This window comes from Carlito syrichta, unplaced genomic scaffold, assembly GCF_000164805.1.
Source record: "Carlito syrichta isolate Samal-C Ts95f unplaced genomic scaffold, Tarsius_syrichta-2.0.1 Scaffold288909, whole genome shotgun sequence".
Classification (NCBI taxonomy): domain Eukaryota; kingdom Metazoa; phylum Chordata; class Mammalia; order Primates; family Tarsiidae; genus Carlito; species Carlito syrichta.
Genome location: NW_007233005.1, coordinates 323473 through 348464, shown reverse-complemented (window position 1 = coordinate 348464; position 24992 = coordinate 323473). Strand labels below are relative to the sequence as shown.

At 41.6% G+C, this 24992-nt stretch overlaps 1 pseudogene; it reads right to left on the bottom strand.

The window, feature by feature from the left end:
* Positions 1–18201: 18201 nt before the first annotated feature.
* On the bottom strand, positions 18202–18436 carry LOC103256081 (annotated as a pseudogene).
* Between the last annotated feature and the right edge of the window lie 6556 nt (positions 18437–24992).

Below are 24992 nucleotides of genomic sequence, written 5' to 3'. Positions count from 1 at the left end.
CTCTTTTGCTTTCCTTTTGCAAATATTTGCTTTATTCGTGCAGCATCTGTATTCCTGAACCCTAACACTTTGGACCGGAACATTAGGTGTGACTACTTTTTAAAGAAAGTCAGGAAAGAACAGTTAGACTTCCTATAATTTAGTTAACCTCAGACACCTGTGGAGTTCATAGGTTTATGTTCATGCTTTTGCTTGTCTTTCATTCCAACTCTTGACTGAAAGATCAATAATGCCTTTAAAAATAATTTTTGGGCTTTTGAACCAGAACTTTCTTTTTTGGCTCATTTAAATAATAATAATAGTATATGATTTCTTTTTTTTTTAAATTGTGAGTCAGAGTGTCACTCTGTCACCCAGGCTGAAGTGCAGTGGCATGATCCCTGCTCACCTCAGCCTTGACCTCATGGGCTCTGGGGATCCTTCCACCTCAGCCTCCTGAGTATCTGGGACTACAGGTGTGCACCACCACACCTGATTAATTTTTTTTTTTTGTAGAGACAAGATCTCCATATGTTGCCCAGGCTGGTCTTGAACTCCTGGAATCAAGCAATCCTCTTGCCTCGGTCTCCCAAAGTGCTAGGATTACAAGTGTGAGCCACTGTGCTGGCTTATGATTTCTTTTGCCCAGTTCCATGATTTTAAGTCCAAAGTTCATATTTTTCATAGGTGGTCAAATTGAGCATCCTCAAGGACTTCAGAGCCACTCCCTCAATGCTGAGACTATTTCTAATCTAACTCATTTGCCCTCTGTGGGCTTTAGATTCAATAAAACCTCTCTCTACTACTTTGTGTATGAGGCCCACATAAGGCCTGTCTCATCCAGATGAGGCTCTGCAGGGAAATATAAAACCCAGTGAAATGATATAGCACAAAATGAGGCTCTTAAGATCTCAAAGAACCAGTGGGTACCTTTGGAGAAAGTATGGCATAACTCTTGAAGTATGAGTGGAAATGCAAGTGGGAAATCAAACTTCTGGAGATAACCAATACAATCCATGAACTGAAAAAATATTGCATTGTATTAACAGCAGATTAGATACTGCAGGAAAAAAAAGTTTAGTGAATTTAAAGACATAACAATAGAAACTCCCCAAAATGAAACACAGAGAAAAAGGATGGAAAAATGAACAGAGCACAGTGAGTTATGGAAAACTATTAATCGGTCTACCTGTGTGTAAAAAGCATCCAAAACAGGAGAGAAAGAGTAGAAAAATATTTGAAGAAATAATGGCTAAATGTTTTCAAAATGTAGGCCAGGCTCGGTGGCTCAGTCTGTAATCCCAGCACTTTGGGAGCCTGGGGGTTCAAGACCCACCCAGGCGACTTGGTGAGACCTCGTCTCTACAATAAATCAAAAATTAGCCGGGTGTAGTAGCACATGCCTGTAGTTCTGGCTACTTGGAAGGCTGAGGTGGTGGGATCGCAGGAGCCCAGCAGGTCAAGGCTGCGGTGGCCAGGAGCATGCCACTGCACTCCAGTCTGGGCGACAGAGTGAGACTCCAACTCAAAAAAAAAAAAAGTTTTCAAAATTTGGAAAAAAAACCAAAAAACCAAATATACCCCCAAACTCAGTAAAATCTAAATAAAAGACATGAAGAAAATCACACCAAGGAGTATCAAAATCAAATTGCTACATCTAGTAATAAAGGGAAATCTTAAAAACAGAGGGACAAAGATGTGTATATAACTAGGAACACAGAAAATTTTCATCAGGGAAAAATACCAGAAGACAGTGGAGCAACATCTCTAAAGTAATGAAGAAAATAAACTGTCAGTCCAGAAATTTATACCTATCAACATATTTTACATAAAAGAAGGTGACCCAGTAGTAGAATAAGATGAAGTAGACACACTTCTTCTTATACCTTCTAATAAGTACAGCTAAAAACCCTTTATATTACATATAAAACAAACATAAGAAGACTGAATGTTGGATAGAAGGCACTCTGGCTATGGACCTTGTAACCTGAGGAAAAACATGATGATACGTTTTGAGGTGATTTTCTTCATGTCTTTTGTTTGGATTTCACTGAGCTTTGGGATGTGTAGGTTTTTTATTTTCTTCAAATTTTGAAAACATTTAGCCATTATTTCTTCAAATATTTTCCTACTGTTTCTCTCCTGTCTTGGATGCTTTTTACACATAGTTAGGCTGATTGATAGTTTTCCATAACTCACTGTGCCAGAATATAGGCCTGGGTGAAGAGGCTTACAACCTGAAATGCCAATAGTTGCAGATTAAAAAAAAAAAAGCTGCAAGATAAAAGCTCCAAGAAAAGCCTGCTCACTTATAGCCAAAGTATCAAGAAAAGGGCAACCTGGCATGACAGAAAGTTTTCAAGTCAGGGTTTCACTCTGTCATCCAGGCTGGAGTGCAGTGGCATGATGATGACGATCACGGCTCATGGCAGACTCAACCTCCTGATGAGCCTTCCACTTCAGCATTCTAAATAGGTGGGGCTACAGGCATGTGCCACCATGCCTGGTTAATTTTTTTTTTTTTTTGTAGAGATGAGGTTTTACTATGCTTCCCCGACTGGTCTCAAACTCCTGGCCTCAAGCAATCTGTCCTCCTCAGCCTCCCAAAGTGCTGGGATTACACATGTGAGCCACTGTGGCTGGCCTAGAAAACTTTTAGGATAATAAACACTCTACTTCAGGCAGATGCCACAGAACGGAAAAAAAAAAAAAAAAGGTGGTCTTATCCTATCCCCAGCAGCAAAGGCTGACCTGGGAACCTAGACTTCCACTCTCACTTGACTGTCATAAGGTGCTATTTTGCTCCTGCAAGGGTGCTGTCAGAGATGGCAGTAAGGGGAACAAGGACTTTCAGTTACACCTGGTGGTACTGAGCCTCCACTGGAGGCTGTATGGGAAGCAATAATAAGGTGCTCCTTCCCTCCCAGCCAAGGTGTTACTGGTAGAGACCTAGTTGGGAGTGTAAGTTCTACCACTGCCCAGTAGTAACAAGGAATATCAGCCCCTTCCAGCTGTCAACTAAGACCGAGTAGAAAACGTGGACTTCCACCCCCGCTTAGCAATATTCAGGTGATGATCTACTTACTGCAACAGAGTAGTGTCAGAGAGCCCTGCCAGAACACAAGATTTAAATAAAATCTAGAGTATCACAATACTTAAAGTGCCCCCAAATTTGGCAAAAGACATAAATCTACATATTCAAGAAGCTAAGACAATGCCCAGCAGAACAAATACAAAGAAATACAGTCTAAAAAAAGATAATCAAGCTTTTGAGAACTAAAGACAAAGAAAAATCCCCAAAGCAGCAGGGGATAAATACCACCATACAAGTTCAGAAGAACAATTTGAATGGTAGTGGATTTCTTGGTAAAAACCATGGGGTGGTGAGGAGAAAGTGGAGCGTTTTTCAAGTGCTGAAGGAAATAACTGTCAACTTAGAATCCTATATATCAACTGAAAATCTCCTTCAGGAATGAAGGGGAAATCAAGATATTCTCAGATGAAGGAAAACTAAGATAATCTGTCACAACAGACCTATCCTAAGAGAATGACTAAAGAAAGTTCTTGAAATGAAAAGAAAATGACTTTTTTTCATTATAAAAAGAGAAACTTGGAACATCAGGAAGGAAGTTAGCAAAACGGAAAGACTAAAAATATGGTTTCATGATAAGCTTTTATAGGATGTTTAAACAAAAAATACCTGAGTTATTAATTTGCCCCAATTTTATTGGAATATTGTTTGGCTTGATTTTCACTGAATTAACCAGGATTTAAGAATGAGAGATTTCAAAAAAAAATTCTTTTAAAAAATATAACAATTGGTGGTTTATGACTAATTTTCATCTCAATAATTTTCCAGCTGTCTCAAAAAATAAACTGGAAGTTGTGATTTATCTCTATCTCTATCGCTATCTCTATATCATTCTGCTCATGGTTCTTGGCTCAACTCCCATAGCCCTTGTTGCAGTCTTTTGTTATAATGTTGAGGTGCTTAAGATCTCAGAAGCAGGCCTCAGGAGACAAAATTTATCTTTCTCTGACCTTCTCCTGCCCTCCTTTCACCTGCCCAAGATAGGACTCTAATCTAATTCCAGAGAGAATCCTGCAGTATATCCTAGAGAAGGGAATGTTGTTCAAAGAGGTTAAGGCCAGATTAATCGGAACAGGTCTTGCTGAGTTTCCCCACTCAGTCTATTTGTGTTCGATCATACCCTTTTTGTCTCCAATCACGTTTCAACACGATTGCACTTAGCTCATGGTTTGCTTAATCATCGCTGAAAAAGTATATAAAGCTTCTTGTCAAGGGCAAGCATGTGTCCTTTCTCTTAAGGCATCCATGTTTTCCCTTGAGCGTGCCCCTTATCTTTCTAACAAATTATTTCTTAAACACTACCTTGGATTTGTTCTGAAATTATTTTCTGTGGCAAACCAAGAATCCATGGAGCAACACACCACACCTCACCTGGCATTACAGTGAGCTATGATCACGCCACTGCCCTCCAGCCTGGGCAACAGAGTGAGAACCTGTTAAAAAAAATGTTGATGACACTCACATTGCTATCTATAGTTAAAACTAAACTTGTAAGCCCTAGATCCATACCAAAAATGTTTAACAGGTATAGAATTTATTATGAGCCAGACACAGTTCTAAGCACTTTAAAAATAGCAACTTACTTAACTCTCACAACCTGTGCTATATATGTTATTATTCTATTTTACAGAAGAAGCAGCACAAAGAGATTACATAACCCACCCAGGCCCTCTCTAAACATCTCAGATTGACTCTGTCCCAAACTGAACTCCTTTTTTTCCCCTGCCAGATGTGCTTTTCTGATAGTTTTTATTCCAGTCCGTGGTATTATCATCTGTGGGGACATGGGAAACTTGTGTTTATATTGATGTACCAATTATTAGATTTGAACAATAAGCTGACTCTGAGATGATTACTCTAGAAACAATGGTGTTTGTAGGATAGGGCTCTGAAGTCAAAGAAGAGTTTTTAACATATTATATTTGCAAAGCTTTTTCAGTGAGAGTCTTTGTCTCTCATTGATCTTGGGGGTTACTCTTGAGTTTTCTTAGGAAGTTCATACTCACTTGTGTGTGCTCACTTGGAATCTATTTTATTTGGAAGTAATCTGAAACTTACAGAATGATTTAATAGAATTACAGAGATATCCATGTTCCCCTTAGTCAGATTAATACATTGTTAACATTTTATCCTGTTTATTTTATCATTTGCTTTCTCTATATACACATTTTTTCCAAATCATTTGAGAGTAAATTTCATACATTATGCTTCTTTACCCCTAAATACTTCAGTGTGCATTTATCAACAATAAAGATATTACTTTACATAACCATGGTATAGTTATCAATTGCAGTAAATCTAAACATTAACGCTTCTGTCTACGGTATTGCTTCTACTCCAGTTTTTAAAAAGTGAATCAATAATTATGTCCTTTGTGGGATTTTCCCTCTTATACAAGACCTAGTCAAGAATTGCATATTGTATTTAGTTGTTGTGACTCTGTATTCTCTTTTAATCTGGAACAGTTACTTGATCTTTCTTTGTCTTTTGTGACATTAATATTTTAAGGAATATAGTCCTTTAATAGTCTTCATTTGAGGGTTGTTGAATATTTCTCATGATTATGTTATAAACCAAGGCTCTGAGAATGGGACCTCTTATATTTCACATTTAATTTAATTTTTTAAATTTTTTGTGTTGGAGTCTCACTCTGTCACCCAGGCTGGAGTGCTGTGTCATGTTCATCGTCACTGCAGCCTCCATCTGCTGGGCTCTGGTGATCCTTGCACCTCAGCCTTCCAAGTAGCTAGAACTACAGGCACATGTCACCATACCCGGATAATTTTTTAAATTTATTGTAGATACGATGTTTTGTCAAGATGCCCAGGCTGGCCTCAAACCCCTGGGCTCAGGCAGTCCTCTCACCTCTGTCTCCCAAAATGGTGGGTTACAGTCACATGTTTAATTTCAAGTTGTTTATCTAAATGTACCAAGGTAGTGAGAGAGGAGATAGCTAGAGAAAAGATAGGTGACAGACAGGATGGGTCCTCCAGTAACAATGTAGCAAACTTCTAGCAAGTCTCTCTGTCAGATATACTTGCTCTGGTAAACAAGCACCCTGTGAGCCTCTCAAGCTAGACCTTAAGTACTCACTGCTGGAATCAAAAAACAACCAATCAGCTCGCTGCCAAGTAGTGACTAATCAGCTCACCATTAGGTCACTACCTCCTGCTAATTGGCCCTTAGTAGTGACCAATCAGAACAGTTAGTACCAACCAATCAGCTCACAGCTAGTGTGAGCAAATCAGCTCAGTCTTAGGGCTATATAAGCACCAGGTTTCAGCTCCAAATCAGCAACATGTTTAGGGCCCCTCCTGCTGTGGGAGGTTTTCTGTCCTTTTAATCAATCCTGATTTCTCACTTTCCAGGTGTCCATGTCCCTTATTCTTCCTGGGCAAGAGATAAGAACCCCAACCTGAAGAGCTACAGAAGAACTGCAGAAGATGCTTGGAGCTGAAGAACCATTTGGCCTAGAGGCTGGCTTGCCCGCTGGAGCTGGCTGAACCAGGAGTGCTGCTAGAAGGCGAGAATGCGAAGCTAAAACACTCTACGGGCTAGGCTCGCCAGCCCACCGAACTAGCAACACTCTCAGGGCTTGGCTTGCCAGTCCATTAGAGCTGACACTTCCAGGCTAGTCTTATCAGCCCCTCAAGCCAACCCTGTCTGGGGCTCAGTTGGCTAACCCATTGAGCTGACACTCTTGAAGCCCAGGGTGACCCGAAAAATCCGTATCAGTAGTTTGTTTGAAGTTGGAGATGTTCTTCTTTTGACTGTTGTAATTTTGACTTTGGGGTGGTTGAAGAGCGATGAAATTTAAATACAAATACTAAGTAAATTTGTGCTGCCTTTGATGGGCTTAGGTAATGTGCTAGCCCTCTCCCTGTGACCTAGTTGCAGAATTAAACTCTCTTCTCCCCTAGACTCTACCTCTTGTTTCTACTGACTACAAAAGAAAGCAGCCAGACTTGTCTGCTGGGAAGAGTCTGGCTCCTTTCTTTCTTGATTCTGTCTGGACAATGCTGCTTGCAGCTGGCTGGCCTCAGCAGGGATACCCCGCAGAAACTCCCTGCAGCTGCCAAAGCCACTTTGCTCTGGGGATTTTCCTGTGACTCTCCTACCCACTGTGGCCACCCATCCCTTTAAGAGTGGAGGAAGAACAGAGATTGGGAGCAGACATACTTGTTTGGGCAAGTGAAACTGGATTGTATGCCAAAAGTTTAACTTTTTGTTCAGTCTTTTAATAGCCATTAGCAGACATCAGGGAAAGTGTTTGCGCTTTTGGAATATTCTTTGGTTTCAGTTTGTTTTATGTTTGAGAGAATCCACAAGCATGCCAGGTTTTCTGAAACTCCAGCTGGTTATATTGCGGGAAAACAAATCATAGAGACTGTGACACCAAGGCTGGTAAGCAGGAAGCTGAGTTTATTCTTGGAATGCTGACGTTTGGCCCAGTGGACTCTAGTCATATAAGGCTGGGCCCTGATCACAGTCAGGTCTCAGCTTATATATGTTTTACATCAGCCTTGAGGGAAGGGGCTCTTCATGGTGGATTAACAATAAAAGCTTGGGGTTTTAGGTTTCAGCGGCAGATGCTGAGCATAGTGTGGTGTGCTATGCCAGGAACACGCATTTGGGGTTGTTGGGTACTTATAAGCTGTGGCAGTTTGATTAGTAATAATTCCCAAGACCGCCTGTAATCTAATGATGTGGTGAAGCATGTATATGGGAGTCCGGTATCCCCAACTCCCATCCTGTGCCCAAGTGGCAAGACCATAGGTTTTAATGATTCTTTGGGATGGCCATTCATCGCCTTGCCAGTTTTGCTTGCCTTCTAGGTTGAGAGACCTTGCAACCCGGCTTTTTAGGCTTTGGTGGAGGGGAATTTCTAATTTGTCTCCCTCATCCCTGGGCAGAAGGAAGAATCCGGGCTGGGTTATCTCTATGGTACATGTGCCCTTCCAATTTGCCGGGAGCTGGGTATAAGCTCTTTTGCCACATATCCAGAATAACCCATCAGGGCTTTCTATATGTTCAGGTCACTGGAAGTGAGGCTGGTCCAGCTGCAGCCTATAATAGGTATACTATAAAATGGGTTGGCCTCTCCAAGGGATGACACAGTTCAGTTAACTATGGTTTGGTTAGGGGCAGACTTAAAGCACTGAGAAGACTTCATGGTGAAGGCAGGGGCCAAATACCAAGAAAGTGTATTTGGCCACCAAACCAGGTTTGTGGAGTTCCAGAATAACATTCTTCTATAAGAAAAGTCTCTCACCCGCTGAGTAAAAGCTTGCCCAGTTCTACTGATACATTCTTTCCCATTTACCTATGAGGTAAGGACCCAACCTTGGGATCGATTACTTTCCCTGGTAATCATAGAATGACTCCATTGGAGGAATTGGTAAGCATTTAAACTGGTTCCCTTCCAAGGCCATTCCTCGATCATAAGGGCTCCCCTACATACCCAGCATTTAGTGACATTATGTTCTTGGACACTTCGTTCGGCCAGGTCTATGAAGAGGTCTATGGTAGGAAACTCTAGGTTTAAGCTTTGGTCCTTTTGAGATTGATTGTACATGGAGGAGGGGGGCAGCCTTGGTTTCAGCTGTGCTATTTTTTGTATAGTTTCTTTGACCAGTTGGGTTTGGGCATGGTTTTGGGTATCTTCTGGCCCATAGTAATCCCAGCAGGCCCAGCCTGCTGGCTACATATCTAGCTTTTATCTATCTAGTTCAATATAGTTTACCTTTGTAGGAACATAGGGAGGTGCTGACATTGCAGGCTTTGGACTGATGTGAATAGGAAGTAAAGGTTGGGTACCAGCTGTGCCATCCCCCACAACCATTAGAATAAAGCAGGGACACACAATTGTTACAAGGTGGGCCATCCAAGTTTGCAAAAGAGGCCCAAATTAAAAGCAGCCAACAACAATGAAACATCCTATCCATAGGAGGAAGAAGAGTGCTAGTAAAAACCTTTCGTCACATGTCCAGTCTGCTTGTGTGGCTTCTGCTAATCCTATAGCAAAGACTAAGGCGAAGGCTATAGCGACAGATGGAGACAAAAAGCAGCAGTAGATTAAAAGCTAATTTTAGAGAATTAAACAAAAAAAACACAAAACAATTTATCTGTATTCTGGCTGCAGTTTCCTCAAACTTCTGCAGTGCATTGATCAGCCAGCCTCTGGAGTGACTGAAGCAGGGCTGCAGTCTCCTCAAGTTTTGGTCATGCATTGACTAGTCAGCTTCCGGAGTGACTAGAGCAGGGCTTCAGGTTTTCTTTGATCCTTGGGGTGTGCAATTTGTCCTTTTCTGAATGGTTAGTTTGTATGGGACTGACAGATCAGTCACACACTCTCAGTCTTGAGTGGCTGGTTTAACTCTGCTGTAGTGGACCCAGGGGATCACTTCAGCAATCTTTACTACAGTTGGGGTAGACAAAAGGACAGTAAATGGGTCCCTCCAGAGGGGTTTTAGGGGCTGTACATTCCATTACTTTACCCATACCATGTCTTCTGGGTTAAAGGGGTGTGCATATGTGGTTAAACTTATTGGTAACCTTTTTCTAACTTGATGATGCAAGGTGTTTAAGGCTGTACCTGGAGCCTGCAGCTGCTGCCTTAGAGTAATGCTTCCTATTTCCTCTAAGTTCCCCCGCATATTTCTGATAAGAGGGGGTGGCCTTCCATAGAGGATTTCAAAAGGAGAAAAACCTGTCTGCTTAGTAGGGCTAAACCTAATTCTTTTTTTTTTTTTAAATTCTTTTAGTCGGAGTCTCACTCTGTCACCCAGGCTGAAGCACGTAGGCACGCTCACGGCCATCGTGGCCTCAACCTGCTGGGTTCAGGTGATCCTTCCGTCTCAGCTTCCAAACCCTTAATATTACATTATTTTAAAAAATGCCCATGGAATATTTATATTATATGTACAATAGTTTCTAGTGGTGTGCCATTTCATCTGGTTCTTTTGCCACCTAAAAGGCAAATAAATGAGTGGCAATAAAAGTGATATACTCTTCCCAGTTTCCAAGACACGTTACAGAAGTTACAGTATATATACATCGAATGTCCTTGCTTTTACTAAATCAGAACATTAAATTTCATTCTTGTATCTTTTAATATAAAGTACATTCCTGTTGGATTTTAGACATGGAAATGATTTAAAATTATCTTACTTGTTAGCAGTCTGTCTTGAGAGATGTGGAATAGCTCTTCCTCCAGGATGAAGCTACAATTGGACCTAATTCTTAATAGGACTGTTGGCAAGAGCTGGTCCCAGCTTAAGTGAGTTTCTTGGCATAGCTTTCTTAGTTGCAATTTTAATGTCCGATTCATTCGTTCTACCTTTCCTGAACTTTGGGGCCAATAGGCAGCGTGTAATTTCCAGATAACTTTAGCCAATTTGCTAATAACTGTATTATTTCTGCCACGAATGCAGGCCCATTGTCTGACTGGATGGTGATTGGGATTCCAAATCGGGATGATTTCGTTTAAGAGAAGTTGGGTCACTTCAGATGCCTTTTCTGTACGAGGTGGGAAGGCTTCTACCCACGCTGAGAAGATGCATACAAAAACAAGGAGGAATCTGTGGCCTTGGACTCAGGGGAGCTCAGTGAAGTCCACAATTATGTCTTCAAATGGCGTTCCTCTGATATGCTGTATTCCAGGGGAGACTTTGGGTCCCTACTGTGGGTTGTTTTGAACATAGGTTTGGCATTGCTTGCAAACTGTTCAGGTTATACCGGAGAGTCAGGGGACATAAAAGTATGGTTTAGAGTGGTTTTAAGACTGTCCATCCACCGTGGGTCCCTTGGTGGAATTCCCTGACAAAAGCTGGAGCCAGTGACTCAGGAATGGCCATCTGGCCATCCTGAAATTTCCACCATCCATTTTGAAGATAGCTTCCATTTTTGGTTATAAACCAAGCCTTTTCATGTTGTGAATAGCTAGGGCTTCAGTTTGTTAGCAGACTAGGAAGAAGTGCAGCAGTCAGGGTGGTGGGCTCGCTGATTTCTTTGGATGATGTGAGCTTTGCTTCTTGGTTTGCTTTGCGATTTTCTCAGGCAATTATTGCATTTCCCTTTTGGTGTCCCTGATAATGCATGACTGCTACTCTTTTAGGGGCCCATACAGCATCCAGGAGCTCGAGGATTTCTTTGCTAAACTTTATGTCCTTTCCCCCTGAGTTTATTAGGCCCTTTTCCTTATATAAAGCTCCGTGCACATGGAGAGTGGTGAAAGCATATTTAGAGTCTGTGTATATGTTGATATGTACCCCCACGGCCAGCTGGAGGCCTTCGGTTAAGGCAATGAGTTCTGCCTTTTGGGCTGAAGTTCCTTTTGGTAGAGGTTTAGCTTTGATGGTGGAGTCCAGGGTCACTACTGAGTAACCAGCAAATCATTCCCCTTCTTTTATGAAACTGCTGCTGTCAGTAATGTATTCTACATCAGGATCCTTGAGGGGCCAGTCTGTCAGGTCTGGACAGCTGGAAAACACCTCATCCATAACTTCAGTATAATCATGGTCTGATTGTCTGGGCTCAACCGGCAATAGAGTTGCAGGATTTAACGTTTTGACTAGTACCAAGCAGATGCATGGGTTTTCACATAGCATTTCTTGATACTTGACCATTCTAACATTTGTTAGCCAGTACTGAACTTTGTATTCCATTAAGGTTAGCACTGTGTGTGGCACTTGGACCGTCAGGCCTTGTCCCATAGTCAGTTTGTTGGCTTCTGCCACCAGAAGGGTGGTAGCCACGAGTGCTTGCAAACAAGGCGGCCAACCTTGAGCGACTGAGTCCAGTTGCTTTGACAGGTATGCCATGGGCCTGTGCCATGGCCCTAATATCTGAGTTAGGCCCTCCACTGCTGTGCCAGAGCGCTCATGCACATATAAAGAGAAGGGCTTGGTTATATCTGGAAGCCCTAAGCCAGGCACATTGATGAGAGCCTGCTTAATTGCTTAAAAGACCCTTTGTTGGGCTTGTTCCCAAAGTAGGGGCTCCTGTTCTCCCCTCTTTGTAGCATTATAAAGGGATTTTGCTAAAATAGAGAAGTTAGGTATCCAGAACCCTGCAGCTTGAGAAACGCTCACATTTGACGTTGGGAAGATGGGACCGGGATTGAGCAGATGGTCTGTTTTCTTTTTGGACCAAGCTGGCATTGCCCCTGGGATAGATGGAAGCTGAGATACCTCACCTTCTCCCGGCAGATTTGGGCCTTTTTCTTTGAGACTTTGTATTCAGCCTTCCATAAGAGGGTGAGGAGCTGAAGTGTCCCTTTCATGCAGTCCTCTTGTGTTTGTCCTGCAAACAGCAAATCGTCCACATATTGGAGCAGGGTACAGTTACATTGTTTTGCTGGGAAGGCTTTTAAATCTGATGCCAAAGATGGTTGGAGAATTTTTGAATCCCTGAGGCAACCTGGTCCAGGTTAATTGTCCTTTGTCATTATTTCAGGATCTTCCCATTGGAAGGTGAAGATTGGTTGACTTTGGGAGGCCAGGTGAATACAGAAGATGGCGTCTTTGAGGTCCAGGCAAGTGAAGAAGGCAGCCTCTGTGGGGCATCAGACTTAACAAGGTGTAAAGGTTTGGGACAACTGGATGGAGTGTGACCATGGTTTGGTATACTGCTTGCAGGTACTGAACCAGTTGGTAATTGTCTATACCTGGCTTCTGGACTGGCAAGACAGGTGTGTTCCAAGATGACTGACAGAGTTGAAGGATTCCATACTGCAGGAGGTTTTCCAGATGCTTTTGGATTCCAATCTGTGCCTTGTGTAGGATGAAGTATTGCCTCTGATGTACTGGTTCAACCCCTGGTTTTAACTCTATAATTACTGAGGTTACACTGAGGGCCAGCCTAGGTGGATTGTCTTCAGTCCACACTCCAGGTACTTGGAAGGGTGGCTCCGGCCCATGTTGTGACTTTCCCATTAAACTGTAGAGATGTCATTCTTCTTCCCAGGGAATGGTAAGAGTCATTATCTTAGTCTCTGGATTTCTTAATTTTAGAGTCACATGATGAGAAGAGTCAAAAGTGATTTGGGCCTGCTGCTTTCCCAACAAGTCTCATCCCATCAGAGCTATTGGGCAGTCTGGGAGATATAGGAGCTCATGGACAACTTCATGGCCGCCTGTTGTGCAGTGTCATGGTAACATAAAGGGATGATGAGCTCGACTACCCCTAAGATGGTAGCTTGCCTTTGGGAGAAGGGGCCCACTGGTTGAGTTACTACTGAGTGTTTGGCTCCCATGTCCACCATAAAGTCAATGGGTTGACCCCCTACAGTCATCTGGACCGTAGGCTCCTGGGGGCCCAGTAAAATGGAGCTCATTCTGTCTTACTCCTTATATGTTTCCATGGTGGCCAGATCCATAAAGTCATCTGCAGGAAGTTGGTATTGTCCCTGGAGCGTCTGGTCTCTTCCTCCTGGTGGTGGCCCAATTGGCTGGGGGTGCCAGTGGTTTTCATCTGCTATGTGTTGGGGGCAGTCTCTTTTCCAGTGGCCCTCTTGGTAGCAGTAGGCACATTGATTTCTTCCCAGTTTCTTGTTAGAGTAGGGTGGCCCATTGACATGCTGGTATGGTCCCGACATCATCTCTGGGTGGCTGTTGGGTTGGCCTCATCCCCGACCCTGGCCTCGGCCTCAGCCTCGTCCATGTTGGGCAGGTACCTGGTATCCTGACAAGGCTGCCGTGAATAAAGTGGCCTTTTTCTTCAGCTTTCGGTCCGCCTCTCATTGGGCTTCCCTATCCTGGTTGACAAACACCTTTATCACAATTTCCAGCAGCTGGCTGGCATTCATTCCAGTGAAGCCCTCTAGCTTTTGTAGCTTACATCAGATGTCTCTTTGGGCTTGTCTGGCAAAGGCTGCATTCACCATCTGTTGATTTTCAGTTGCCTCTGGGTCAAAGGGAGTGTTCAGTCTGAAGGTCTTGCAGAGTCTTTCATAGAATTGACTCGGGCTTTGATTGGCTCCCTGAAGCACTTCTGAGATTTTGCTTATGTTCATGGCTTTTTTTCCCTCCTTCCTTCCTACCTCCTAATAGAGCTTCATGGTACTGCTCTTGTAGCACTTGTAGCCTCTGCTTACTGTTGTGGTCCCATTGAGGGTCTTCTTCAGGGAAGTGATTCTGTGTGTTTGCCTGTGCTTTGAGCACTCTTGCCGGGGCATGTTCTTTTAACCATTTTAACTCTCCAGTGCTCCTCAGTAACTCTCTGGTGCTCCTCAGTATTGAATAACATCAGGAGGAGCTGGTGGCAATCAGCCCAAGTTGGATTTTTGGGTCTGGATGATAGACTGTATCAGGTCAATCATAGCCTGGGGCTTTTCAGTAAATGGTGGCATGTGATTTTTCCAGTTCAGGAGATCAATGGTGATATATAAGTGTGCATTGCCCTCCTTGGATCTGGTTATCTGGGTTGTAATAGAGGGGTCCCTGGGTCTCTCTCAGTGTCATCTGGAGGGCGCCAGGACATCCGTTGGGGGAGAAACCAGTTGTTGGCTCCCATGGCAGTTCTCTGGGCAGTGTGCACAGGGTTAAGGTTGGAGGCTCCAGGGTGGTCAGGGGTGTGGGGACCCAATCAGGTGGTGGTGTATACATTGCTTGAAGTGTTAAGGTTGAAGACTCTGGGGTGACCATAGCCAGAGGTGTATCAGGCAGTTGTGCAGAAAAACCAGATTTTGGTGTGCATGGCATCTGTGGTGGGGCCATGGCAACAGTCGGAGCCAAGGGTGCAAGTGGCAATGGGGGGGTATGAGGGTGTGTACTGTGGAGGAATTCCTTCTGTTTCGTCAGCCAGTTCAGGCAGATACTTGGATGGAGCTGACTTAAATGCCATCATAATTTCGCAATTTTCCTCCCAGCAGGCTTTTAGCCAACATGAACGAGCAAGGACTGCATCTTGCCAACAGTCAATGTATGGGAACTGATCAGGGTGGCCAGGACTTAGGTTTCCTGTGATAATTCTAAATACCGTAGCAACTATTATTTTATCTAATGACCCTTCTGTGGACCATCCTACCCCAAAAGAAGGCCAGTCTATTTTACAGAATATTTGGAGCTTTCTCCAAGCCAGTTTCACACCATAGTCTTCTGAGTAACTTTGGCGAAAACTTTTCAACATACATTCAAGGCGGGGGGGTTGTTCTTACTCTGTGTTCCACCCATTTTCCACCCACTAAAGATGACAGTCTCTCACAAGATGGGAAAGAATGGGGAAGGAGGAGTGGACACATGCTTCGTCCGTTTCCAGCTGTACCCCTCATGGTGTTATTTCAGATGCCTCCTAGCAATTAGTGGGTTGGTATAAACCCCCAACCCGGGTCAGCCCTCTTATGGGACTGAGGCTGCCCTCAGCTGTATGAGGTCATCACCAGCTTAGCTCAAGACTCAACACTCGCTTCAGCCCTTTGCTTGGGTTGGATCCCTTCTACTGTCTGTCTCATTCACACACAATCATACAACAACTACAACTCTCCACCCAGAACCTTGGAGTCTACGGTTTTGTCTCAGGACAATGTTTCCTTCCACTGCCTCTAACCCTTTCCTTCAGGTTTGAGACTACTAGTGGACCCCGGGTGTTGATCAGGCTCCCCTTCTGTCTCTTAAGGATAGGTCTATTCCATGTAACCCTAGTTCCAACCCTTTCCATTGGGTGCTGCTCCTTATACTGGTTCCTGTGCCTCACTGGGCTTTGTTGTGCTTTTGGGACCCTCCTCTTGAGATGCCAGGAGGGCTTCTCCCCTAGAAATCAACTGGTCTGTTGGTACCAGGTGAAGTTGCCTCCCCTGTTGCCTCTGGGAGTCGTAACCTGATGACAAGGGAGGTGAAAAACACCATCTCCGAACTCTCTGCTTTTCTGGCCAACACACCAAGAAATGTTGCAGGAAAACAAATCAGAGAAACCGTGACACTGAGGCTGGTAAGCAGGAAACTGGTTTATTCCTGGAACGCCAGCGTTTGGACCAGCGGACTCCAGTCACAAAGTCTATAGGCCCTGATTGCAGTCAGGTCTCAGTTTATATATATTTTACATTGGCCTCGGGGGAAGGGGCTCTTCATGGTGGAATAACCACAAAAGCTTGAGGTTTTAGGTTTCAGCTGCAGATGCCGGAGCATAATGTGGTGTGCTGTGCTGGGAATGGTTACACAGGAAGGGGCTTGTGGCTTTAACTGCAGGTACTGACAGGTGCTGGGCATGGTGTTTTGCATTAACAAACTGTGACATTTTGACAATGACATATGTTTGAAGCATATGTCATTTAGATATTAAGGCCTATTGTGTACATTTTAAAGGTGATGGGCAAGGTTAAAAATGGTCAACCTACAAATAGAGGATTAAATAAAGTTTTCTAAGCTTTCTGTTTCTCCTTTTTTTCTTTTCTTCCTGTTTTGAGTCTGCTGGCTACAAAGCTACAAGATAAAACTCACTGTTTCAAGGTTACTTGAAAACTTTGTTTTCCTTATATAGTTCAGCCGGTTTTAATTTAAATGTAAACATTAAAAACTATTTTGAAACTTAAGAGAAAAGAAAAGAAAGAGGTAAAACAAGTTTTTAAAAGCAAACTGCCATGGAAACTGCTTTATCCAAATTTTTGTCCACAGCCCTTATTAAATTACCTATTGGAGCAGAATTTAGCTTTGTAAATAGGTTACAATTTTGTCAGAAATATAATTTGGATCCAGTTATATTTTATAAAATGGTGAGTTTATATGGTTATCTCATGGCTAGAATTTCCAAGGGAAAAGCTATTGGATTTTTGTTTACATGTATGTATGATTAAATGTGTTTATGTGTATGTACATGTCATGTATTATGTCTAGTATGCTACCACATTGGCTTATAAGTAAATAAGTGTGCTAATTAAATAAACAGATCTAAATGCTTGCCAAGTTCATGTGACTTTAATAATCTTTGGTAAATAAAAATGGTTTTAAAATTATTGATAAAATAGAAGTGTCTTCAGAATTGTCAGCATACATTTTTGTCTGGGTCTACTAATTAGATAAGTTTACAATTGCCTCTGCTAGATATTTTAGGGTGTCAGTGTTTGACATGAAGGTTATGAAACTATAAAACCAACCAAAAACAGGAGGATCTTTGTTATATGATTTTTGTGACAAGTAAGACTGAATTAAGATTGTTAATTCAGTGAAATCAGCAGTATCTTCTGAGTTATTGGCAAGTGCCCATGCACTTAACTTTAAGGTTCTTACTTAGGAGAATACCTGATATTCCCAGGCTATAAAAATAGTTAAGAAAATAACTTAAATATGATGGTTAGCCTTGTTTAAAACCTCAGTTTTCATAAGTAATTAAGCAAACTGCTAAAAATGAATAAACTGAGTAAATATAAATGAAATCATGCTTATGGGTGAGTTTTTTATGTAATTTGAAATGTTAAAATTACTTTGGAAGCCCATTAAAGGTCTAGGTTGCTTGCAGTTAAGAGTTATGATACAGAGAAATATTTCTCTGAAATTGTGTTATGGCTCTCATCTATACAAAAACTGGTATCTGACAGACAACTCAAAATTTTTTGCTTTCCTAGATCTTCACTAAAATGTAAGGTTATAAAGAAAAGAGTAATTTTATATGAGAAAGGATTTTATATGGTGAATTTTTGTCCTAAAGTAAAATGACTGGGCATTTAAGAAAGAGAAAAGTAAGGTAAAACAGAAAGTCTAAGCATATCGTAGATGGTCTATCTAAGGCTTGATAAGATTTATTTATTTATTTATTTAAAAATAGTTACTAGACTTTATTGTTATTATGGGAGTAAAGGGCCAAAAGAACCCATATTCCCCACAGCCCATGCCACCCAGTTAGCTACAGGAGTAAGCTGCAGCTATTTTCTTACAGATAATAAATAAACAGAACAGAGAGTGTGCCCTGCTCCTTCACCAAAACCCCAGACTAGGCAAAACTGTTCAAGACTCATGCTGAGGAAGGGAGCTTCATGAACTTGAATATCAGCCGTCACACCTACAACTCTAACCACAAAAATGGAAAATTACAACAGTGCAACACATGGAAGTTGATTGTGTCTTCAAGACACTACAACGCAGTCTCCTCTCCCAGGGAAGGGTCTTTCAGAGACATGGAATTATAATTCGATGAGTTGCTCATTTGTCATTTTCATAGGCAGCTGGATTCTTCTTTCTTTTGGATTTCTCTAACTCCTGGGTCCCCGATGTGTAGACAAGATAAAACACTAGGAAGGAAAGGTGCCTGAGTGGGGCGCAGCACGTTGGGGATCCCCTTAGAGAAGTAGTGTGGGAAGGCACGATGCTGAAAGGGTGACAAGCTGTAGGTGATCACATGCCGCATCCGCATCAGGTTCCCAAACTCACAGCCCATCGTAGCAGCGGCCCGAGGTTACCTCGCCTTACACAGCACCGGTTCCACCGACTTCCATTTGGATAAGATTTATGAAGGGGAATTTATAAAAGAAATTTTGTACGTGATTTAGTTGGTTATAATTAAAAAGAAATTATTATTTTGAGTCGGAGTCTCACTCTGTCGCCCAGACTGGAGTGCAGTGGCCGCTCCCGGCCACCGCTGCCTCGACCCGCTGGGCTCCGGCGATCCTTCCGCCTCAGCCTTCCGAGTAGCCGGAATTACAGGCACGCGCTACCACACCGGGCTCATTTTGATTTATTGTAGAGATGAGGTCTCGCCAAGTTGCCCAGGCGGGTCTCGGACCCGCGGGCTCAGGCAATCCACTCACCTCAGCCTCCCAAAGCGCGGGATTACAGGCTGAGCCACCGAGCCCGGCTAAAAAAAAAGAAATTATTTGTAATAGTCTTTCTAAATTTTGTTTCCCTATATTAAAACAAGTTTTTCTTAAGGTAATAATTTACTCAATAAAATTACAAGAGGCTTTGATTTTTAATTCTATAACTTGTTTCTTTTTGAAAACTTTTCAGACTTTTATCTCTGAAGTTCAGCTTTTACTGTGTTCAGCTTTTCTCCCCTTGAGAAGGCCTGAGAACAAGTCTCTCCTTCAACTTTCTGAACAGAAGGTTTTTCTTTTATTTTTTGGCAGCTGGCCCAGCAAGCGGGGATTTTGTTTTATCAAAGTGATTCCTATGTTGCCTTTGTTGTGTTTTTGATCACTTGGGAAAACCGAACTTTGAGGAGTGTGGAATTTTATACCCACATAGCTTTTGGTATTGCTTTTAAAGTTTGTTGCCTTGGTTGAATAAATAACTTGTTTTTAGAGCAATCTGTGATTCTACTTTAGTGGAATGTTCTGAGTCTTTACATCTTTAGTTGATGTCCTATTAGCTAATCCTTGTGTTGTAAGTTATAGGGCTTTGGCTTCTGGAACTGAAAGAGACGGTGATTCTTGCTAAATTCCTCCAATCAGGGCCTCATCTTCAGGCTCAGGAGGAGGTGGAAATCAAAATAAACTACCTTATGAGACACAGGACCAAAAATTAAAGTTATTCAATCTCTCTACTTCCAGGCACTATCACAGAACAGGTGGGCAGATGAGCTTGTAAGGGCTAATTTTTGAAAGATGAAATTGTAGAGATGAGGTCTCGCCAGCAAGGCCAACGTCTGGACCTCTGCTGGAATGGCAGGGTTTCCTTGGAGCATTGGTCTATTTTCTAATGGAATGTTATGAGAGTTATAATAAGTTTATAAAAATCTTACCTTATGGTCTTACTGATTACGATTATATACATGTGTTTAGAAGATTTTGTTAAAATTTGCTTTGATGTTAATAGTATACAAATGAAAAGATAAAATTTGGTTTTCTCATTCAACAAAGTTTTCTTGGAATTTAGGGAGATAACAAAAGATCTTTGTTTATCTTTTAAGTAAGTTGAAAAAAAATGATATATGAAGAGAAAGAATAGAGAAAGACAGATTCAGTTGCTCTTATGCTGCCTTTCTTTGCTCTCACTGATTAAGAAATGGGTCTCCTCTACCAAAGAGTAAAGACTTTTGCTTTAAAAATCATACTCATATAGCCATATCATATGGTTAAATAAATGACTGTTTTACAATGACCTGTGTTATGATGTCACACTTTTGAAACCTCTGATATTTGACAAACTTTTCAATGTCAAAACTTAGGGATCTGGATAGGTGTGGTGGCTCATGTCTGTAATCCCAGCACTTTGGGATTGCCTGAGCCCAGGGGTTCAAGACCAGCCTGGGCAACATAGCAAGACCTTATCTTTAAAAAAAAAGAAATTTAGCATTCTAAATTCAGTCTTTCTGACCTTCTTAAGTTTTTTTTTTTAAACATTAGGTTTCCTGAAGCCCAAGAGAGACATATTCATCTTCTTTAATATGTTAGACTCATACAGGAAACACTGTTAAATATAAAAGGATGGTCATCTTAACTTTATTATTTGCTTATTTACTTTATTTATTTTTGAGTTGGCATCTCACTCTGTCACCCATGCTGGAGTTCAGTGTCACGCTCATGGCCACCACAGCCTCGACCTGCTGGGCTCAGGTGATCCTTCCACCTCAGCCATCCAAGTAGCTAGAACTACAGGTGCATGCTACCATGCCCGCCTAATTTTTTGATTTACTGTAGAGACGAGGTCTCACCAAGTTGCCCAGGAGTGATACTTAACTTTAAATTATATGTGTTCCAGATTGTGTAGCATTCTTATAATTCTGATATGTTTTACAATACATTATCAATGATAATTGTGTTGCTATATGTCACAGATTAACACTGATTTTCTTATTGTCTTTGACAGTGGCTGTCTTAAGACTTTTGTCGTTAACAATTATTGTTTTGCTCTGATCCTTTTCAAAAACAATCTAAGTATCTGGATCTTGCCAGGTACTTTTAACTAACTTTCATGCTGCAAAATTAAAGGAAGTTGAGTTGGAGTCACATCTCAGACCTAAAGCAGGCATCCTCCAGGAATATCAGACCAGTCCAGTCCTCCTGAACTATGAAATAATGCTCATCTTTATTCTCATCATTATGTTATCATTACAAGTCTCTTGTGCACGCTATGTCAGATACAGAAAAAAAAAAAAAAAAAGACAAAATCAAAGGCCCAGATCATAGTAGCCTGTACGATAGATCTGATCAGGATTTTGTTTTTTTTCAGACTGAACTCTAGGCCTGGCTCCCTCTTGGCCTTAAACAATTGGCTATAAAACCTAGTCAAACCATGTCCTTCCCTCATAAACCAACATCACTGATGTGGAAACTATTGTGATCAGATAGACAATTCTGGGAATGTGCCTCTTAGCTCTTTGGGACCTCGCCAGGTAAACGGAATAGACAATCCCAGGAATAAGCCTTCCTAGCAACGTGGAACCTCCTGCTGTTTAATGACCTACACATGCATTCTAAGGAATGATGCTTGGCCAACAGGGGAATTGGGGACTAAACTTGACTTTTTTTTTCTCTTATCCAATTTCCTAACTCAGAGACTTGGGAAGTCATGCTTGATAAGGACTCACCAGATGGGGTTTTATTATTCTATTACCCAATATACTAAAGTTTGTTTTTCTTTTTTTTTGAGTTGGAGTCTCACTCTGTCGCCCAGACTGGAGTGCAGTGGCCGCTCCTGGCCACTGCAGCCTAGACCCGGTGGGCTCCCGCAATCCTTCCGCCTCAGCCTTCCGAGTAGCCAGAATTACAGGCACGCGCTACCATACCCGGCTGATTTTTTTTATTTTATTGTAGAGAAGAGGTTTCGCCAAGTTGCCCAGGTGGGTTTCGAACCCGCGGGCTCAGGCAATCCACTCACCTCAGCCTCCCAAAGCTCAGGATTACAGGCTGAGCCACCGAGGCCGACTTAAAGTTTGTTTTTCAAACTGACTTTGACATAACATCATGTAACAGATGTAAATGCAGTATGCCCCTGAGGGCTTTTTGAGGTCTTAGTGAAACGCAGGACTGGTTTTCTAACTTTTTGTGGATTCCCTCTGGCTTAAGAAGTATCTTTTCTGGTACAGGTAAACTAGTAACTGTTTTAGTAGGTGAATTATCAGTTTATATATTGTTTAGATATTGTGTATCTTGTATGATCAAAGCCCCTACTAAGCTTATAGCCAAAGCTGCACATGATGCAAGAACACAGAAAGAGACCATTTGAATGTTCAAACAGAAAGGGTCAGCAACCTCATGACCTCATGACACAAATCATGGGTACAACTGATAGTGGGGGATGTTATAGGCCAAGGCTCTGGGAATGGAAGACTTCTTACATTTAACATATTTAATTTGAAGTTGTTTATCTAAATGTACCAAGGTAGTTTGAAGTTGCAGATGTTCTTCTTTTGATTGTCGTATCTCTTCTATCTAAATATGCCAAGCTAGCTAGTTTGAAGTAATAGATAGATGTTCTTCTTTTGACTGCTGTAATTTTGACTTGGTGGTGGATGAAGGACATGAAATTTAGATATGAATACTAAGTAAATTTTTGCTGCCTCTGAGTGGGTTTAGGTAATGTACTAACCCTCTCCCTATGACCTGGCTGCAGAAATAAACTCTCTTCTCCCCTAGACTCTGCCTCTTTTTTCTATTAAGTATGAGAGAAAGCAGCTGGACTCATTTGATGGCAACAATTAGATTCCAGTTATGCATCCCTAGCCAGAATATTACATTTTTATGTTGTGGTCTCATGGTATCACATCTGAGGCAAATAATGTCTAACTACCCCTTATTACATTAATTTGGATCATGCAAAGTGCTTCCATAATAGGTAATCTATTAAAATATTTTAATACTATGAACATATCCTGTTCCTAATCAAAAACTGCCCTATTAGATTTAGCATCCATTGATTAATCTTGTTTGAACAAGTCTTTATTGTTATGGCTATAAAATGAGAATTTTCTAGCTCCAACATTCCCTTTGCGTTTACCAGTTAGCATCAGGCATTCTGCTGTAAACAAGGACCCTCTGTTCTCCCTTGTTTATTTACTTATTATCATTATGAATCATGGACTGCTATTTTTTCAATGGTTTACACATTACTGTTTTGTTTTGCTGCTCAAATTGTCCCAGATTTGGTCAGTGAGGGCTACTGGATCTAGACTCTTGTGTCTTTGTGACCTACCCTCACCATTTTTTGAGTACTAAGATTTTTCTGAAATAAGAATATATACCAGGCTCCTCTTGGAGCTTCTATCCCTCAGACCTGAAATCAGTCATTTTTCTGAGGGACCCTGGCTCCTTTCAGTGGAGAATGATATCAGAAATAAAGATCCGGGCTCACTGCAACTGGGCTGTCATTGCTTCTAGCCCATTTCAGTGGACAGAACTAGGAAGTAAGTGTGTGTGTGTGTGTGTGTGTGTGTGTGTGTGTGTGTGTGTGTGTGTGTATACTTTTGCTATGTTAAGAAGGTATAAAAGGAATGTGTGGCTGCAGGCGGTCATTGTGCTTTTGTGAGTTTTGCTCATCTGTTAAATTTCTGGTGCCTAGTAAAGTGTTCTTGATTGCCTATATCATAATTACTGTAGTTAGCAAATTTATGATTAATAAGAGTAGTTGGAAGACTATATGGGAACAATAGTGGCAACAAAACAGTACAGAAAAAGAGTTAACATAGCAAGCCTGAGACTGTTATCTTTAGAAGGCCTGACAAACAAAGTTGGCTATTGGCTGGCATCTGCCAATTTTGACTTTGGAATGGTTCCTACCATTCCCAGGATTGATGAATGGCTCATTGTTACTAAACTGTATATACAAGCAATGTGCGTTGTGCTGAACACCTGCTTTCCTTCTGGAAGTCTGGAGTTTTAGTACATGCTAGACACAGGGTGCCTATGTGACCAGCACCCCATAAAAACCTTGAGTATTGAGTTTCTGATGAATTTCTGTGACAGATTACATTTCACACACACTGTCACAACTTGTTGCTGGGTGCATTAAGTGTATCTTGTGTGACTTCACTGGGAAAGGACTCTTGGAAGCTTGGACACTGTTTCCTCCAGACTTTGCCCTATATGCCTTTTCCCTTTACTGATTTTGCTTTGTATACTTTCACTTAATAAACCTCAGCCAAAAATATGACAGTATGCTGAATAATATGGATCCTTCTAATGAGTCATCAAACCTGGTGGCCTTGGGGATCCCAAACTATGTATATAAAAAATGGGATTTTGTTTTTATTAAGAGAAAAAAGGAATAACTGTGTCTTAAAGTAAAATGTGTGATTGTTGCAGAATGTAAAAGATAGTAAAAGATAAAACAAGTGGATACAGAAGGTTTGTGGGAAAGTGAACTTTACTTGTGCTTTATAATAGCTGCAAATACTGAAAAGCACTAAAATGTGTGAAAATTTTGACAAAAGTTGAGTCTGGGCAAGGTGGCTCAGGCTGTAATTCCAGCACTTTGGGAGGCTGAGGTGAGAGGATTGCCTGAGTCTGGGGGTTTGAGATCAGCCTGAGGAACTTGGTGAGACCTCGTCTCTACAGCAAATCACAAAAACTAGCCAGGTATGGTGGTGTGTGTCTGTAGTTCCAGCTACTTAGAAGGCTAAGGTGGAAGGATCAACTAAGCCCAGTAGGTCGAGGCTGTGGTGGCAGTGAGCCACTGCACTCCAGCCTGGGCGACAAGAGTGAGACTCCAAGTCAAAAAAAAATTTTTTGTTTTTTACAAAAGTTGGCTGGATTTTGATGTGTTTAATCATTGTAATGTTTGTGAAATCTTTAATTCCAAATGTTATATTAATATAAGATTAAAAGTTGGTTATATCTTTGCCTTTGACAGTTTATTCTTCACAAGAGGAGTGTAATTTGCCCAAATAGCTGAGATTCTGTCTCTCACCAGTATTATTTTGTGCTTTGTACCAACTTTGTCATGCTCTTCATTACAAAACCAACCAACCAAACAAACAAATCCAAAATAGTCCCTTACCTTGGAGCCTATGATATGGTACTCATAAGCAGGAGAAATGTAAGAAATACTTAAGTCTG